Here is a 19,773-nt window from a genome sequence, read left to right as displayed (position 1 = left end):
TGTGTGTTTGCATTCATCACTGGCAGAAACAGGAGAGACTCACTATTTTTATTTCTAGCAGACTGAAATACAGATCTTCTCTGGCAATGAGGTCGAGTGACCTCGGTGGCTTCAGAGCAAAACAGCCTCTGCCTTCTGGGAGAACCAGAACAGATTTCTTTTAGAGTGGAAAAACGCCTCTTAAAGGTTAAAACTGGCTTAAGGGATAACACATCCTGAATTTCTAGTTGACATTCTAGTATGCGTTTGAGAATGAAACACTGAATGCTTGGTTTTAATTTCTATTAATTATAAATTTAAGTAAAATAAATAACTTGCACATCGGGTACCTATGTCAAAAGTTAAGGAGGCTTCAAGTGTGTAATTTTGTAAGGCAGCTTACAAAGGCTATTTGTGATTCAAGCTGAGGGGTACAGGGGATTCCCTGAAAAAAAGAAACCACTATGGTTAAGAGAACAGTCCACATGGTACATTAGAACATGTAACGCCAGAGAGGCCCTAGCTGGGCAGCCAGGTGACAGACATGTGACCTGATCACTTTCCTCTCTGTTAGTTCACCCATGCAATGAAAAGGACAGCTTTTGCTACATGGAGTGGTTGTGTGGATGGTTTGGATCAGAACTTATCACTTGCTGACATGGGCATTATTACACTAACAGAGAGTTTTCCCAGACATTAGCAGTTATGACGTCAACCCACCAAACTTCTTTGGAAGGACCAGATACCTCTGGTAAGGTAAGATGACTTCAAGTTAATCAAATGGAGTTTGTTCAGGGCAGCCTGACCTACTCCTAAGAGAACTCTGAAAAGGTCTTGGATCTAACAGAGAAAGAGTAGCTCTCTTGTGCTGGCCTTGACTACAGGGCTATGTGCAGAGCTGCTGTAGCCAGGTGCGACAAGCAACCTTTGGAACCCGTGGGCCCGAATCTGTCAGCAAAATGGGATTCAGCTCTTAGACAAGATCGCCAACCAGGAAAGTCACATTTTGAAGCTTCTAAAACCCCAAGAAAAACCCATGTGTGTGTGGGCCTCAACCCCAAAATCTGCAGGGCCCCACACCATTGTTGGTGTTATCCACTCCTAACCCAGGGAAGGCAGACCCCACTCTGTCAGGCAACCATGCAGGAAGGATGATGTGGCTTGGAACCCTATTGCCTTTCCATTATGAGATACGAGGAAACTCATTTGCATATCAATACTCCCAAATCACCTTCCTGCTCTGGGAGCAGCTGCCAGTCCCTCTCTCCCCTAGTGCTAGTCAAGGCTCCTGGTGCCAGCTTCATTTTCCTATGGCATCTGTTTCCTCCATGAACAAGGGGCCGAGTATGTTTCTTTCGGGTTAAAATAAACACATGCAATCATTTATTTTGTTGCTTGGTTGTATTTCTGCTACTGTGGGAAGCTTTTCTGGACCATCTGCCCCTGTGTTCTTTTCTGGTCTCTCCAATTTATCACAGTATCATAGCTATTCCCTTTCCTCTGTATCCATCAGAGATCATCCTGAATTTCTTCTTATGCTCACTATAGGACAAGGTGCTGTTTCCTACTATAGAAAACCAATGGCTATGAGAATCTTGACCCTCCTTATCACCAACCCTCAGCTCAGTCTAGATGTCATAAATAGTGTGGGTGGCCTCTCACTGTTTCCACTTTCAGTAGCACAGAGAAACTCAGTGAAATCTTTATTACACGCAGTAACCAGGAAATGGCTTTCCCTACTCTTTTCAAACATGATTGCTGTTTCTCTCTCTCTCTCTCTCTCTCTCTCTCTCTCTCTCTCTCTCTCTCTCTCTCTCTCTCTCTCTCCCCCTAACATTTAGGTGCTGTTTTATTTTCTTAGTACTTAAAGTTCTCTGTATTTTTTACTTGATTAATTGATGGGATTAATATAGTTCTCAGTACATAATAAAATCTAAAGCAATTACTCTCTGAATTTACTTAGCTCAATTATTTGTTGTGTACCCTTCCTTGTACATGTGTACTTTGATTGTCAGGTGTCCATCATTTTAACATGAAGACAAAGACAGAATTTAACTTCAAAGGCATGCTGTTTATTGCAAGTTTTTATAACGTGACTTGTAATGTATATGTGACCAGGTGTCTGAAATTCCGATGCTGTTTCCAGAGCTCCTGAACTACCTGTGTCTAATTACAGTCATTCAAGCTCTAACTCCACGGAGTCATTTATTAGCAGTGATATAATGAAAAGCTGCCATCCCCTGAAATGATGTTTATAAAGCATGCATTTTTCAGTTTAAAAACACTAAGAAGTGATGTACAGAACAGACATACACAAATACAGACTTACAAGTGTGTACATGCCTTTGCAGAGTATATATTTGCACAAACATCCACCAAGCCAGTATTAGAACACTAGAACTTGACACGAATTCCTCTCCTAGAGATGGAGACAGATTTAGTGGCAGACATTCTTGGCCTTCTGTGGAGAAGATTGAATTTACTAGATGAATGGACACTATTCTATCTGAGGACTAAATTAAGGGACAGAAAAAAAAATCTAGATTTATAAATTTAAGTTTCTTAAGAGGTAAGAAACACCCTCCCCATCCTGGTAATAATTTCTGAAGAATGGTGGGAAGAGGAAAGCAGAGCCTAAGAGCAGAGGTAGGTGACAGGGCTTCAAAGACACAGGACAGTTGGAGTGAGGTTCCATAGGCACTGGGGCTATGCTAATAGGAGGGTCAGGCACCAGGGCACTGTCACAGGCATCGGGGCTGCTCTTCCTTAAGGAGCACATACAGCCATCTGGGCAAGGTCCTAGATTGTCTTCCACTAGAGCTGGAGGTCTTAAACTAAGCAAGCAGACGAATAAGTGAAAATCCGTGATGCAAATGGGTACACACCATAAGGGAAGAGAGAACTGACTCCCAGGAATGTAAAATGCTACATGCCTGTCAGCTAAATGGGACTCCAGTTGTGTACTACTGAGAGAATTCACAGAGGGAACCCAGGGGGCAGCTCAGGCTTTCTGACATTTTTGTGCAAATATATTTCAGGGTGTTTTAAAGAGAAGACTTAAAGGCCCTGGTGGGAGTACCCTGGATGGAGGAATGACTGATGGCTATCTGCTTCACAGTGTGTAGACCTGTGCAGATTAGTCCCTGCTCTGTGCTTTCTTAGCACATTGCACAGGTACCCCTCCCTGTGTCATTAATTCACCATTCAATTATCTACCTCCATAATCCTAAAATATCTTCCTTTAACCCAGGTCTCTTGCTAAATACAACATTGCCCCTTCCTCTGAACTCCTTCTGGAAACACTCTATGGGCTTTCACCAACCAGAACATTACAGGAACTCATTCACATCCTGCAAATGAAAACCCCTCCCACATTTCATGTGTTCATTCCCCGCACCATTCCAATCCTCCCTAGGGTCAACAGTCTCTCCCCTGTTGTTCAATCCATTCAACGCCTTTCTCTTTGATCTCATCACTCTTTGCCAACCAGCAGTGACAGAAGACCACACCTTGGTTTTCCTGGCTGGCTGGCTGGTGGTCCAGGCTCTTTTGGCTCTGTCCTCTGAGCACTTGTCTTTGTGATCTTCCAAGCCTGTCATCTTTCCCTCATGTTCAGACTACATCATGAGATGCTGCATAGCTCCTACTAAAAAGCCACCTTTCCCTGTCTCCTCCTGCTGAAATGCAAACAGCATGCAGTCAGGGGTGGACTTTGGTTATGTTCTGTGACATTTCTCAACTACTGCTTTAGTGCCCATTCTTAGTTAATCTTTCTGGAAGGAAACATGGAGAAACTAGAGCAAAGAGAGGGTAATTATTAAAAAGGAAGCCATTGGCCGGGCGGTGGTGGCGCACGCCTTTAATCCCAGCACTCGGGAGGCAGAGGCAGGCGAATCTCTGTGAGTTCGAGGCCAGCCTGGGCTACCAAGTGAGTCCCAGGAAAGGCGCAAAGCTACACAGAGAAACCCTGTCTTGAAAAACCAAAAAAAAAAAAAAAAAAAAAAAAAAAAGGAAGCCACTACAGGCCACCACAGGCCATGGTCTTGGGCAGATGTCACTGTGCCTGGCAGGAGGCAGGTATCCAGCCTCAAAAGCCTTGGCCAGTATCTCTCTGAAATGGGATTGTGAGTACAAACCACATGAATCATTTGGAAAAAAGCTGTAGGTGGCAGGGGCCTGCTCAACACTGGACCGGTAGTTGACAGATTGTTTCAGGCAGGCTAATAAATTGTTCTTCAGTCTATTCGAACTGTGGTGACCAGTTTCTCTCAATGAGCAAATCATCTGGTTGTAACAGAAAAAGCAAGAAAATTGAATTTGTTGACTCATTCCTTACTTATTAACTTACTCTCAGAGAAAGTTTCTCTCTTTCTCATTAACATTTACCTTGTTTCTTTCTCTGTCAGATATCAATTATTTTTGTAATCACCAAGGAGTACATAGAAAAACAACAAAATTTCCTGCCTTAATACAAAGGTGTGGGATTACAAATGATTACACTTCGGGCTCAAAAAGTCTTAAGACCCCAACAAAAACATAATAAGCCCCCAAATAGTAGGTCAATCATTTGGTAAAATTAAATATTAATAGCAAGTGCTACATCTCCTTGCTGTTTTCTTTGAGATAAATGTATCTTTTAGCTACTTTGATTCTTGTAATTCTAGATCTTTTAATGCCTGTGTTGCAGAATACTCAAAGAAAAAGACATCTAAAGTTTTTTGGTACTTATTAGAGATGTGTGGATTTTTGAGATACAAGGCTATCATGGACTTAGGTGAGCAACCTCACTGCTGGATTGCGTTACATCATTCTGTGCTTCTCTTCACCTCCATGGCACTTCCATGGTCAAAAGATGTTCATATGTGGAGTTGACTTTTCAGGCATTGGGATACAGAATATGGACAATGGAAGAGAAAAGAAGAGAGAGGGGGGAAAGGAGAATTGCCTGAGGAAGGAATGGAAGAGATTAAAGAGCAAGAGGAAAGACCTGGAGAGGACAAACATTGAGAAGCAGAGACCTGATGCAGGCTGAGATTACAGTCAATCTGCTCATATCATCTAAAATAATATTACTAAGGAATGGCTTAATAACCTATAATTTGTTTTAAGATAAGAAATTCCGGGCTGAAGAGGTAGCTCAGCAGTTAGAGGACTTGTCCTTGCAGAAGACCAGAGTTCAATTCCCAGCATCCACACAGGGTACTCACAAGAGCCTGTTACTCCAGCTTCCAGAGATACAGCACCCTCTACTGGCCTCCTCAGGTATCTACATGTGTGTGCATATGTATACATGTATATAAATACAAATAAACCTTAAGAATAATTTATATAGGCATTATGTTTTAATCACAAAACACTCATGAGGAAATGTTAAGAATGTGTTACTCAGGGAAGAAATAGCATACCTGTCCACAAAACACACATAGTCATTCCTATGTGCAGCACCACACATTTATCAACAAGCACCATGTGTATGCATCCAGGTAGAGCAAGTACACCATAGCCGAAGTGTGGTCAGTTGTTCTTGTTGAAGCTATGCTTTACAATACTTTCCATTTTTGTTAAATTACATTGTATTTAGCTATGGGGGGCATGTGTGCATGCATGTGGGTTTGTGCATGCTACAGCATACATGTGGAGGTTGGAGCATAGCCTTGTGTAGTTTGACTTTTTTTCCCCTCTATCATGTCAATCACCTAGGGATAAAAGGCAGGTAGTCAGGCTTGGTGGAAGGTGCCTTTACCTGCTGAGCCATCTCATTGGGTTTTCTTCCTTCCTTCCTTCCTTCCTTCCTTCCTTCCTTCCTTCCTTCCTTCCTTCCTTCCTTCCTTCCTTCCTTCCTTTCTTCTTTTTTCTCTCCCTCCCTCCCTCCCTCCCCCCTCCCTCCCTCCCTCCCTCCCTCCCTCCCTCCCTCCCTCTCTCCCCCCTCTTTCTTTCTTTCTTTCTTTCTTTCTTTCTTTCTTTCTTTCTTTCTTTCTTTCTTTCTTTCTTTCTTTCTTTCTCTCTCTCTCTCTCTCTTCTCTCTTTCTGTCTTTCTTTCTTTCTTTCTTTCTTTCTTTCTTTCTTTTTCTCTTTTTGAAGTGAGACAGGGGTCTCTAGCTCAAGTTAGTCTCAAACTCTCTATGTAATAGAGGATGAACTTCTGGACTGCCCTCCTCTGCCTCCTGAGTGCTGGGATTATAGACATGAGTGGCTACACCTGGTTATGTCCTGATGGGGATGGAACCAGGGTATGCCAGGCAAGCACTCTACCAGCTAAGTTACAGCCTTAGTCCTGTGTTCTATTTTATATCTATTTTGTTAATTGATGTTAATTACTTTTAGTAAGATATTAAAATTCTAGTGGATTTTTTTTTCTGGGAATAAAATGCACTTATATTCCAACCCTTAGTTTTCTGTCCTAGAAAACTGAGTGACAGAAAGGGGAACCCCAAGCTGAAGGGATAGCACATGTAGAACAAAACTCAGTCTCAACAACAGTTTTCATCCAGGCTACACAGTGGAGATTTAGGCTTACCTTTGGAGAGACTTAGTTGGGATTGCCTTTTGCCACTGTAGGCAATAAGGTCAAGGGGAATACTGTTCAGTCCTGTCCTCATTGGGAGGACTTCCGGTGGTGAATACATGCACTCTTAGGATACTTTGCTCTTTGACATATACTCCATTTTGCTTATACTCTAACCAACATTATGATTTGCCACTGATCCCAGCCACATATGGTCCTGAGCCTGCTGAAGTACTTAGGAGGTAGACAGCTGGAATGGCTGGGGATTCCAGGGGATGAGCATTCATGAATTGTCACCCATGCCTGGGTGGGAGTTTTGGAGATACAGCTGTTGAGAGACACCAACTCCCTTGTAAGTAACCCCATCCATTCACTAAAACAGAGTAGACATGTTCCTATGTTCCCTTTGTATCCTAGCTGGGGGAATATCATTCCCATACTTGTCCCCAGGAAATGTCATACAAGGACTAGAAATTCTATTTTTTTGCTTGCTTTCAAAGAAACATATTCATTGAAAGCACATGACAATTGACATGATTATGACTGACAATCCTGTGAAAATGTCCTGCCACTCATTAATAAGCACACCTATGTATTTATGCACTGTCCCTTATAAATTTAATTAAACACATGTATATTGAGCACTGGGAGATTGTTCAGTGGGTAAAAGCTATTTGCCACAGAAGAGAACCTGAGTGCTGTGGGATGGTCTGTATGTCAAATGTGTGCTCTGATTGGTCGATAAATAAAACACTGATTGGCCAGTGGCCAGGCAGGAAGTATAGGCAGGACTAACAGAGAGGAGAATTGAGAGAACAGGAAGGCGGAGGGAGTCACTGCCAGCTGCTGCCATGACAAGCCGCATGTGAAGATGCTGGTAAGCCATGAGCCATGTGGCAAGGTATAGATTTATGGAAATGGATTAATTTAAGCTATAAGAACAGTTAGCAGGAAGTCTACCACGGTCATGCAGTTTGTAACCAAAATAAGGTCCCTGTGTTTACTTGGTTGGGTCTGAGCGGCTGTGGGACTGGCGGGTGATAAAGATTTGTTCTGACTGTGGGCAAGGCAGGAAAACTCGAGCTACACCTGAGTTCAAATCTCATGAACACAGATAAATGCCAAGGGTGTGCTGTTGAGTGCCTGTAATTCCAGAGCTCCTACAGGAAGATAGATGGGAGGTAGAAACAGTAGACTCCCCAGAGACTCTGGGGATATCTCACTTAGAATATGCTGAATTTTCCCCAAAGACAGAAGATGATGACCAACACCCAAGGCTGTCCTTGAACTACCACATACATAGAATAAATGGCTTCACACTTGTACATTCATATATAATGATACACACACACACATACACATATGCTGTGGTATATCTTTTGGTACATTGTGAATATATGTGCTGCCTCCATTGGCTAATAAATAAAGCAGCTTTGGTCTATAGCAAGGCAGCTTAGAGGCAGGTGGAAAATCCAAGCAAAGATACTGAAAGAAGAAGAGTGGAGTTGGGCAAGATGCCAGCCCCATCATCCAAGGAGCATAGGTAAAGCCATGGAACGTGTGGTGATACATAGATTAATATAAATGGGTTGAGTTAAGTTATAAGAGATAGCTAGCAAGAAGCTTGAGCCATAGGCCATACAGTTTATACTTAATATTAAGCCTATGAGTGATTATTTTATAAGGAGCTGTGGGACCACAGGTGGGAGAGAGTCATCTGGACCATGGGGCCAGGTGGGACTTGAGAAACTTCCAGCTACACAGGTACACACACACACACACACACACACACACACACACACACACACACACACACACACGGAATCCCTATGGATGACTTCTTACAGAGTCTTTTTCTTTCTTTTGTATAGAACTTTAAAAAAATGACTAACATATAGTTCCTTGGTCAAAGTGAAAACGACAAAGTTGTCTACTGATTTAGCACAAAATGATGAGATAATTACATGAGGCTCATGAACCAGGTGCTGGAATTGCTAGGGAGCAATTAATTGATTCAACCTAGGTGGTATCATTAGGAGGAAGATGCACACATGGAGTAATGATTATACCAGGCTTCTAATATCAGGAGGATTTTTCTAATTATGGAGGTAGGAAGGACCTCCTTCCTTCTCATCTCTACTTCCCATGGGTTGAAAAAGAATGCTGTGTGAAAAAGCTCCTTGATTTTCAGACTTGGGTCTATATTTAGAAGAGCAGTGAAGCAAGTCTGCATGTAGAAGTGTTACAGAATCTGTGTGGCATCCTAAGTCCTGCAGCCAGGGGCTAGAGACACCCTACTCTATGGACACTAATTCCTCCAGCCAGGGCTGGTGACACCCTACAATATGGATGCTAGTCCCCCAGCCAGGGGCTGGTGACACCTTACTCTATGGACACTAAGTCTTCCAGCCAGGGGCTGGTGACACCTTACTCTATGGACACTAAGTCTTCCAGCCAGGGGCTGGTGACACCCTACTCTATGGACACTAAGTCTTCCAGCCAGGGGCTGGTGACACCCTACAATATGGACGCTAAGTCCTCCACCAGGGGCTAGTGACACCCTACTCTATGGACACTAAGTCCTCCAGTCAGGGGCTAGTGACACCCTACTCTATGGACAGTAAGTCTTCCAGTCAGGGGCTACCTGGCTGGTCGTGGGAAGTTCAAGCTGTCCTTTACTCCTGGACTGTCCTGCGCTGGATACAGGTGGCTTCTAGGTAGGGTCAGGTAGAGCCCACTGAGTAGAGGATGTCCCTATAGTTTAACATAGTACTTCGGTTCTTCATGATACCCACGTATTTGCTGCTGGATGGTTCATTTACAAAAGCCATCAATTTTAACACAAACTTTAAGCATAACAAAGGGGGAAAGAAAGGAGTAAGGAGATTTCAGGAGCCAGGAGTCTGTTATACTACAAAATGACTACATTCATCTATCAAGTAAGAAAGTGTCTGCTGTAGAACAAGGACCACAGCCTTGAGAAATGGCCAATCTTTGGTTCTCTCAGCAAGTACCTCCAACAGGACCTGCCTGCTCCACCCCCTATAGGAAGTTGCCCCTCATAGGAACTTGTATGAATTTTTGTATATATGGGTCATCAAGTTTTAAAGTTTGCCTCTGTGAAAATAGAGTTCATGGCTGTCACACTGAATTTTAATAGTCTGGTTTGTGATAGTCAGACCTTGACTTTCACTAGAAATATACAGAGTTGTTGTTTTCTTTCATTCATTTTTTTTTGTCAATGCCATGAGTTTGGGGACCCTATGACTGTTGCTGCAGTCTCAACCCTCAGTTCAAAGTGAAAGTTACACTGTGCTTTTCTTTAATGAAGCCTACAGAATGGGATGAACTCTGTCATACCCCCAGGACTTCATGAATATGAATAATCACTTCAAAGGGTCTGCTCTTTAGAAAAATTGTTGGGATATTTCATGCTTGACCTCGATTTCATAACAATGATTTAGAACGCACCCTACACACTGCCGTCCTCAGCAGTGTTGATCTTTGCTTCATTCCAGCACAGGTTATAGGTGGGAGAGTCTGTAGAACACAAGTTTAAACACTTGAAAACATCAATAGCATACTTAATGTGAATAAAAGCTCAGATATGTGCATTGAGACACTATTAAAAGGCTGATTTTTGCTAACTGCCACAACATCTGCTTAGGAACTACTTTTCTTCACATTTGATTTTAGCCAAAAGGCCAAGAGGCGATAGAAACTACTTTTCTTTATGCATTCCGAATATTCCTCACTCTCTGTTATTACTATAATAGTTAATTTCCAAATTGAGAGGATCTGGAATTCCCTGTTCTGGGATGGACTTTATGGCCATGTAGCTGCTTTTGAGTTCTCCTTGTAGTAAGCAGCCTTGTTACTGACCACATTTATTGTTAGTAACCACAATAAAAACTTATTGGCTCCCCAACTTGGACTTTGTTATATCATTACTTTGGTCTGTCATGAATTCTCTTCTGGGATCAGTAGGAGTGTGTGTGTGTGTGTGTGTGTGTGTGTGTGTGTGTGTGTGTGTGTGCGCGCATTATGTCTACCCAGTATAAATCTTTCATATAATGAATCCCTGGAAATACCTGTATAGGGTTTCTAGATGAAGCTGATTGAAGAGGGAAGAGTTAACCTAACTGTGGGCTGTCCCACTACAGGGATTGGAGTCCACACTGCATAAACTGGAGAAATCAGGCTGAACAGCAGCATGCATCTGCTTCTTGACTGGAAATGCGATGTGAGCAGGTACCTCACCTTCATGCTACCTCCTTCCCTGCCAGGATAGACTACATCCTCTTAAACTGTGAGCCAAAACACCCTCCTCCTCCTTTGAGTTGCTTTTTGTCAGATAATGGTCCCAGGATCAGGACAAGTAGAATAATAGTGTGAGACTTACTTCTCTATTGTTCTGTATTACCCCAGCTAAAATATAAAATAGTTCATAGTTAAACCACATTTCTAAAACTACTTTTTATGATATGACCTGAAGGAATGATATACACATCACTGTATTTCTACCTATAATATGATAAGGAATATGTTTCCTAGGGTGAATTGTGTTTCTTACAAAATAAGAGTTTCCAGAAACATCAGGTGCATGCCTGACAAGATAAAGCTGTATATGGTATGAGGAGCTTGTGAGACAATTATAGATAGGGTGGACAGAGAAGCTAGATAGAAAATCCAGCATTAGCACCCTGTCTAAGAAACAGTTTCATAGTATCACAGCATCTCCCCTGAAGACTTTGTCTAAGGGAAGCTTTTCACAGTCCATGTGATCACAGGATTAAGGCACACTTGCTCATATGCACTAAACCATGAGCACTGAGTAGAGTGATCAATCCTGTCTACAAACACATGACTCAGTATCCCATTGCTGAGAACATCCCTAAGTCTTTAACAAATGAGTAAATGAGCAAAAGCAACCATCAAGCCATGCGTTCCGCTCTTTCCTTCAGCACAGCATTCTGTATTCACTACTGACAGTTCTTGTTCTCTCTATATAACATTGTAGGATTAAATATTTCATGTCAAGATCTCTAGAAGCAATACCACGTTTCATTTGTAGGCATGTGGAAAAATTGGCATTAAACACAGAGAGGTTTTGATTTAACCTCTGGGAAGGGATCTGTGTCATATCACATGGGAGTTGGTTTCTTCAGGGAATCGTCAATTCCTAGATATCCCAGAAGATTTACCATAAGGGCTGACTGCATCTCCTTGGCAAGGATTGGCCATGTAATAGAGATCAACAGTGTCAGTTGAGGTAGAGGATTGTTCGTGTACTGTCAGTAGGGCTAGAGACTTAGAGCTCAACAACCATGTGGCATGGAATCAAGTGGTTGTGCCTCTATAATGAGGCTCCAACGTAATCTCTGGACACTGAAGCTTGGGCGTGCTTCCCTGCTTGGAAGAACTCCATACACTTTGTCACCTATCTGTGCTGGGAGGTTAATGCATCCTGGTTCCATGGTGTGAGGGCCAGAGGCGCTTCAAATTTGGAAGCTGCCTGAGCCTGGCCTCTGCATCTCCTTCTATCTGATTTTAATCTACACTCCCTCCACAGCCAAGACTTTAACAGATTTGGGGAAATACTGTGAGGAATCCAGAGGAATTATAAATTCTCGGGTTACGTGATGGGTCACTTTGATTATAGACTTGATTGGCTTAAGTAAGGCCTAAGGAATGGGTGAGGCACATATTTGCGTATGTCTGTCAAAGTATTTCTGAGAGATTTGAGTGAGGGGAAAACCACCTTGAGTGTTGACAGCACAATGGCATGGGATGGGATCCAGGACCAAATAAACAGGCAACAGGCAAAAGCCAGGTAAACACAGCCGTTTATCTCTCCCTACTCCGTGACTACAGCTGAAACATGAGCGGCTGCCTCACACTTCCCCTTCCACACCTTGCTTGCTGAGAGGGAAACCATGAGCCAAATATTCTTCACAGGTATTTGGCCTCAGCGGTGAGAAAAGTAACTGGTACAGGTGCATTTGGGAAAGTGCCCAGATGACAGATAGGATAGGAAGTGAGGGTGGTCACGGGAGGACTTTCAGAGTCCACGCTTTGCTAAACCCTGACATAAGCAGTGCTTCAGAAAGTGATTTTCACACTGATCACAACTGAACCTCACTGATCCCGGACCTGGAGAGAGAAGAGAACACAGGTGGGATGTGTTCAGCTTAGATAATGGCTGAGGGCTGACATCACCAGGGCACCTTCTCTGCCTGGCTGCCTGTCCTTCTGCCCCCACCCCTGACTCCAGACCATTGTGAAGGTTTTAGTTATTCTAAGAACCTTATACCTCAGGGAAATGTCAAGAAACACATCAATCTTTCAAAATTACCCCACAGCCCAAAAGTACAAGGCAATTTAAAATATTTTATATCTGATGATATAAATAAATAAAAAAAAATTGACCAGTCAAAACTTGATCACTGGCTATGTATCACTTAAGCAGTAAAACACTGAGCTTTTAAATTTGAGTGTAGTGTTTTTTAAACTAAGGAATTATTTTAAGGAAAAATTTAAATTATTTCATGCATGATATTGTATTCATAAATTACTACTATGTTGGACTTGAGTTAACAATAACAGAAAATATTCAGATGCATCATTGACCATATGATTCCTTGTGTAAACTATTGTATGTTTTTATCTAAGAGAGGCATTTTATTACTATTTTTAATCTTTACAAAAAATAATGTTGTCAGGACAACTGAAGTTTGCTAAATGAACTAAATGTTATTCATCATAATGACCAAACACAAGTTAGGCCACCACTAGACAAACTTGAACTCAGGGAGAAGATCCACCTCTTCCTGAAACACTTACCTTTGCACTTAATTCTCAACTGAATAACTAACTTCCTGGAGCAAATGACCCCATCCTGAAAGGACTCAAAGCTCATCTCCACCCAGGTTGGCATTAGAAATCATGTCTCCATACAGAACTGTTTATCTGATTCTATTTCTGGTTGTCCAAATGAAATGAGAAAAAATTAATTCAACCCATGACAAAGAGACAGCGGAAACTAGAGGAGAAGGATTAAAGTGGTAGAAGAGGAGAGAGAGAGAGAGAGAGAGAGAGAGAGAGAGAGAGAGAGAGAGAGAGAGAGAGAGAGAGAGATGAGGAAGCAGAGAGGGTGAAGGTGGAAGAATGAAAGAAGACAGATGCTCTGGGAACACAGAGGATGCTCTACTCCTTCCTTCACGTCCTGGCTTCATTAGCAGAACTCACTGAATCCTATGAAGTGTCAGGAGCTTGTGTGACCTTTGAGGCTGCAGAAATGCAACAAGTATAACCACCATCACTGGCTGTGCTAATGATAGTTTGATACTAGGGACTATACTGCTCTGATTCCCTGAAAGAAGTATTGGAGTCCCTTTAGCATAGCAACCATCTTATTACTTATACTAGTTACTCTAATATTACTGTGATAAAACAATTACCAAAAGCAATTTGGAGAGAAAGGGGTGTATATGGCTTACACATCCCAACCACACTCCATCATCTAGGACAGCCACAGCCAAACAAAGAACCTGAGGTAGGAACCGAAGAAGAGGCCATGGGGGAATGCTGTTTCCTGACTTGCTTCCCATGACATACTCAGCCTGCTTTCTTATAGAACCTAGGACCACCTGCTCAGTGGTGACACTACCTGCAGTGGGCTGGCTCCTCCCAGATCAATCATCAGTCAAGAAAATGGCTTGCCTGCAGGATAATCTGATGGAGATACCTTCTCAGTTGAGGCTGCCTCTTCTCAGATAAATCTAGTTCATGTCAGGATCACAAAAGCTATTATCAATAGCAAATCAGTTAAATATGATGGAATTATAAATAGAAACATTTACTAGTATAGGAAAAACCATGTTAACTAACTCCTCATTTTTCTCACCTAAAACTGTGATTAAAATGATAAAGGCAGAAGGGAACTCTACCATTGCCTGTAGTCACAGTCCTGAGACAAAGCAGTCCCACAAAGCTAGTGCTTTTGGAAAACAAGTGAAGTGTTTTTAAAAATTAAAACTATGAGCTTTCTTTCACACAAGGGCCTTACTGATCCATGTAAACATGCTTGTGAATTCACTGAGGACATTACATGAAGGCCTCCACATGCAAATCCAGGGATAAACAGATATTCCAAACTCCAATGTTGCTGCAGATTTTGGACATTGTTTCTAATTACCAAGAACACCATTTTTTTTTTCTTTGATGAATACACCATAAGAGGAAACTGTTGAAATAGGCTGGCCAAGCTCTCAGGATTAGCATTCCCCTTCTGCTAAGAGGGAGGAAATTATATTACATTTCTCTAGCAACACTCACTGACTCTGGTGGCTCGTCAACAGACACTTGATTTAAACCCCACTTGCAATATTTCTCAGTCTACCTTTGAGCAACAAGGTTGTTAAGAACAGCAGGTGCTAATGGAATTTTCCCACCTTCTTCCGTGGTGCCTTTAACCAATGGGACATTCTAGCAATTCCTGCTTTCCCACCCTCAACCCTGATATCAGTATTGAGAATCAAGATAGAATCACAAGCTTGCAAGGCGTACAGGGGCCTTGTACAGGTATCCTAAAAAAAATTCTTGATTATAATAACCATGTTGATTCTAGGCTTCAATTTTCGGGATGACGAGGAGCATTGGCCTAACCTTAGTTTCACCCCTAAATCAGTGTTTGCAACCCTTGACCCTGAGTGACCCCAAAGGTCAACCACTCTCTGTCCTCTCTTTCTCTGTATGTTAATATGGAATGCTCAGAGTTCTCAAGCCACACCTCTCCAAGTTCTCACCTCATCCACCCTGTCAGATCAGGGCCCATACCCCTCTGTTTCCACTATAGTCTGCCATATGTATTTATCATGGTGACCTATTACTTACACACACAGCCCTTAATGCTCATGGTTCTTTACACATGACAAAATGCCAGATTGTGGTTTATTTAATCCTGTGCCTACTCCATATCTGTCTCGCTGTAGCTTATGTGTTCAGAGCAAACCCCAAGACAAGCAGTAGAGACTTTACCTCCTCTGTTCTGTTGGTGCCCCTCAGCAGGCTTGTGGCCACATCACAGTTTCTGGTGTCTTTTATTTTCACCAGGAGTAGTAGTTTGTGGCTTTCTCTCTAGTACTGATATCTTCATGGAACACAGGTGTGTGGGCAAGCCTCCATACATATGAAGTCAAAGGTTATCAATGACCTTATCTAGCGTTCTGCATTGGCCTAGAAGAAGGATGCTTCATCCAATGAGAGTCCACTCCCACTATCAAGTCCGAAATGCTGACCTCACCCAGGGGTGACAGCATCCATAGGGGACCAAGGCATCCTAAATCTTCCAACAATCAAGAAAATTCCACATAGACCTGTCTACTGGCTAAATCTGATAGAGGTATTTCATCAACTGAAGTTCTCTCCTCCAGCTAAATTCACAAAAACTATCGAGAACACTGTATCTTTCTCTCTGCTCAATAGTGACAGTTGCCCCCAAGCAGGTATCCCTGCTACAGGAATGGGGCACGCGCCATCTCCTGTCAACAACAGCAGGATGTAACCCTGGCGAAACTTGGGACATTAAATCACCCTTTTGCTCAACATCTGTCAATAACTTTGATCTCTTCAAATGAAATGGGTGGAACACTGTCTCTCAGGTCAATTCTTCAAGGTCGTTGGCTCCAAGTACAATTATTATGTGACTATATATTTATGATTTTATAATTTGATTTAATTTTACATATCAGCCATGGATTCCCTTGCTCTCCTGCCTCCTGCCCCACCCCCTGCCTTCCCCCCCAGCCCACCCCCCATTCCCATCTCCTCCAGGGCAAAGACTCCCCTGAGGATTGAGTTCAACCTGGTAGATTCAGTCTAGACAGGTCCAGTCCCCTCTTCCCAGGCTGGGCCAAGTGTCCCTGTCTAAGCAATGACATCATGAGTTTTTCAGACAAATGGATGGATCTAGAAAAAATCATCCCAAGTGAGGTAACCCAGACTCAGAAAGACAAACATGGTATGTACTCATAGGAGGATACTAGATGTAAAACAAAGATGACTAGACTGCTACTCACAACCCCAGGGAGGCTACCTAGAAAACAGGATCCCAAGAAAGACACAGGGATCACACAATGACAGAGCTATGGATGAGATCTACATGAGCAACCTGGACGTGAGTGGGGGTAATGAAGGGCAAGGGTCGAGGGAAAGAGAGCTTAGGGGAGTGGGGGATTCCAGCTGGATCAAGAACAGAGAGGGAGAACAAGGAATTAAAGACCATGATAAATGAAGACCACATGAGAATAGGAAGAAGCAAAGTGCTAGAGAGGTCCACAGAAATCCACAAAGATACCCCCACAATAGACTACTAGTTATGTGACTATATTTTATCCTATACAACAGATCCATGCCATATAAGTATTTTATATAAATTTGTTTACCTTTTTTGAGAGTTTCAGAGCTGAACACAATGAAATATGAACATATCTAGCCCCCCATCTTCCCCTCCAACTCTTCCCATTGCTCCCCACAACAGAACCCCCTCATACCTTGATATTTTATGATAACCCACAAAGTTCAGCTATAGACAGCTCCAACTGAACTTAGTCGGTTCATCCTAGCAGAAGCATTGGTGCCCAACACTGGACCTGAAGGTTCTGTTTGCAGGGCAGGAACATGAGTTGCTTTCAGGTTTCCTATCAACAGACAATCTAATTTATCTCCAGATTTTCATTAATTAAGCTTGCTATTCTCATTTTGAAGGTAAAATGCTCCAAATGCCCTCAGGTAGATAACAAACAAAAGACAGAGGGAGAGGAATTTTGTATCATGTGGACAGACTAACATTTGAAAAGTTAAATGTAATATCATGGAAGAGATGCAATAATACTCCAGGCATGGAAGTCTCTTTAGGTGAATTGTAAGCCTACTTCCTCAATATGTTGGGTTTTGTTTTGGTTTTAAACATGATCTCCTGTATCCACAGTTGGCCTCTAACCGCTGTGTATCTGAAGATGCCCTTGAATGTTTGAGTTTCTGCTTCTACCTCTCCAGTGCTATGACTATGGTTGTGTGTGATAGGACCTGGTTTTTGCAGTTCTGGGAATCAACTCCAGGGCTCTCTGCAACCCAGGCAAATATCCTAATGACAAAGCAATATCCCCAGCCAGTACATTGGTTTTTGATAGCTACTCTTTAGTCACATTTATTCTAAGACTAAGAATATATATGAACCCCCCCCCCAAAGAAACAAACAAACAAACAACTACAAAATCCAGATGGCCAGATGGCTCAGTATTTAGAAAAACTTGCTGCTTTTCCAGAGGGCCTGAGTGTTGTTCCCAGCACCCACACTAGTTGTCTTACAACCACAAATGTTGTGCAGTAGCTTAAATAAGAACAGCCCCCATAGGCTCATTGATTTGAATACTTGGTCACCAGGGAGTGGCTCTATTTGAAAAGATTAGGAGATGTGGCCTTGTTGAAAGAAATGTGTCACTAGGGATAGGCTTTGATGCTTCTAAAGCACAAGCCAAGCCCAGTGTCTTTCTCTTCCCGCTGCCTATGGATCTAGATGTAGAACACTGAGCTACTTCTTAAGCACCATGTCTGTCTGCATCCTGCCAAGCTTCCCTCTGAGATGATAATGGACTAAACCTCTGAAACTGTAAGCAAGCTCCAATTAAATATTTTCCTTTATGAGTTATCATAGTCATGGTCTCTTCATAACAAAAGAACAGTGACTAAGACACACCTGTAACACCAGCTCCAGGGGATCTGATACTCTCTTCTGTCCTGCACAGATACCACACAGACTTAGCACACACAGGCACATATACACAAATAGGTCAGAGAGGGAAAAGAAGAGGAAGAGGGAGAGAGAAAACTAAAAAAATAATAAAAAGATGCCTTTACATGTTGAAATATTAAGGTTTGTTTTTGTTTCATTTTTTTTCCTCTCCAGCAAGTCAGGAAATCTCTCTCTCTCTCTCTCTCTCTCTCTCTCTCTCTCTCTCTCTCTCTCTCTCTCTCTCTCTCTCCCTCCCTCCCTCCCTCCCTCTCGCTCCCTCTCGCTCTCTCTCACTCTCTCTCTCTCTCTCTCTCTCTCTCTCTCTCTCTCTCTCTCTGAGATTAGCAGGGCACTAATTCTATTTCTCCAAGTTGATATGTTTGTTCTATTTCACTCTTTATCCCTGGACATCCTTGTTACTTTCTTAGGCTCTGTGTTATTCTACAGCAGAGCTGTGAAATGACCAGTCCTTTGGGATGTGTTGGGTTCCCGGCTACACACCGAGCACTGGCAAGATATTTGTAGATGTGAGCTGCTGCAGCATTACCAGGCCTTCTGTAGAATAAGTTCTTTCCACTGGAGTTGCTGGGCTCATGCCTAAGGAAAAATTTACTTTCAAAAGGCATGACCATATCATATCCCTGAAAGCTTGTCCTGGGTCCCCTCTAACAACCTATAATGATTTGTTTCTTAAACCTCTTAACAACAATTTTGAGACTTATAGGTTATATGCCATTGCATAATTTTAGTTTGTAGTCATCTGCTGTTAGAATTGGTAAGAACTGGTTAATCTGTATTCCTCTATATGCTGTTCCTTGTGAAAATATCCTGGCTCTTCTTTGGCCCCATGTTAACATATATTGATTTTAACCCCTCAGGCAATGTAATGGCCCCATCCTTACTGCAAAATGCAAACAGAAAGACGTGACGCATCTGCTATGCCAAACTTCTAAGCATCTACTAAGAGTTTCATGCTGTGTTTTCAAGGTTTTCTTAAATCATGTGTATTGCATTATATACATTTATAAAGTGCAAAAAATGCACATTGCTTTTCACTGAATATTTTTAGTGTTTCTTTGCCATTACATTTAAATCTACATTATTCTTGTGTTTCTGCAAATTTGTCTACAATAGGGATATATTTAAATAAATATGTAATAATTTTCCTTGATAATGGACATTTCAAATGTTTATGGTTTTATTATAAGTAGTAATGTTTCACTTAGTGTCCTGGTTTCTCCTACAGCTGAACTCATAGGCAGCTGTGAGCATCCCAGAGTGGGTTCTGGGAACTGAACTTGGGTCTTCCAGAAGAGCAGCAGGTACTATTGACTGTAGAAATCTCTCTCCAGCTCCTATCATGTATTTCTTAAAAGCTGGTCTTTGTGCATTCAGAGGTAAATCCTTTTCATGCAAATTTGTCTTTTAAATGATTGCTTTTGAAATCCAATTTTTAATATCTGAGAACTGTGGTTGAACAGTAGTAGCTGGTAGA

At 42.2% G+C, this 19,773-nt stretch overlaps 1 protein-coding gene across 2 annotated transcripts in view; it reads right to left on the bottom strand.

The window, feature by feature from the left end:
* Csmd1 (CUB and Sushi multiple domains 1) overlaps window positions 1-19,773 on the bottom strand; it is a 1,611,441-nt gene that overhangs the window by 652,589 nt on the left and 939,079 nt on the right. The gene's annotated exons all lie outside the window — the stretch shown is intronic.

Source organism: Peromyscus maniculatus, chromosome 17 (assembly GCF_049852395.1).
Source record: "Peromyscus maniculatus bairdii isolate BWxNUB_F1_BW_parent chromosome 17, HU_Pman_BW_mat_3.1, whole genome shotgun sequence".
Classification (NCBI taxonomy): domain Eukaryota; kingdom Metazoa; phylum Chordata; class Mammalia; order Rodentia; family Cricetidae; genus Peromyscus; species Peromyscus maniculatus.
This window is presented reverse-complemented; position numbering and strand designations above follow the sequence as displayed.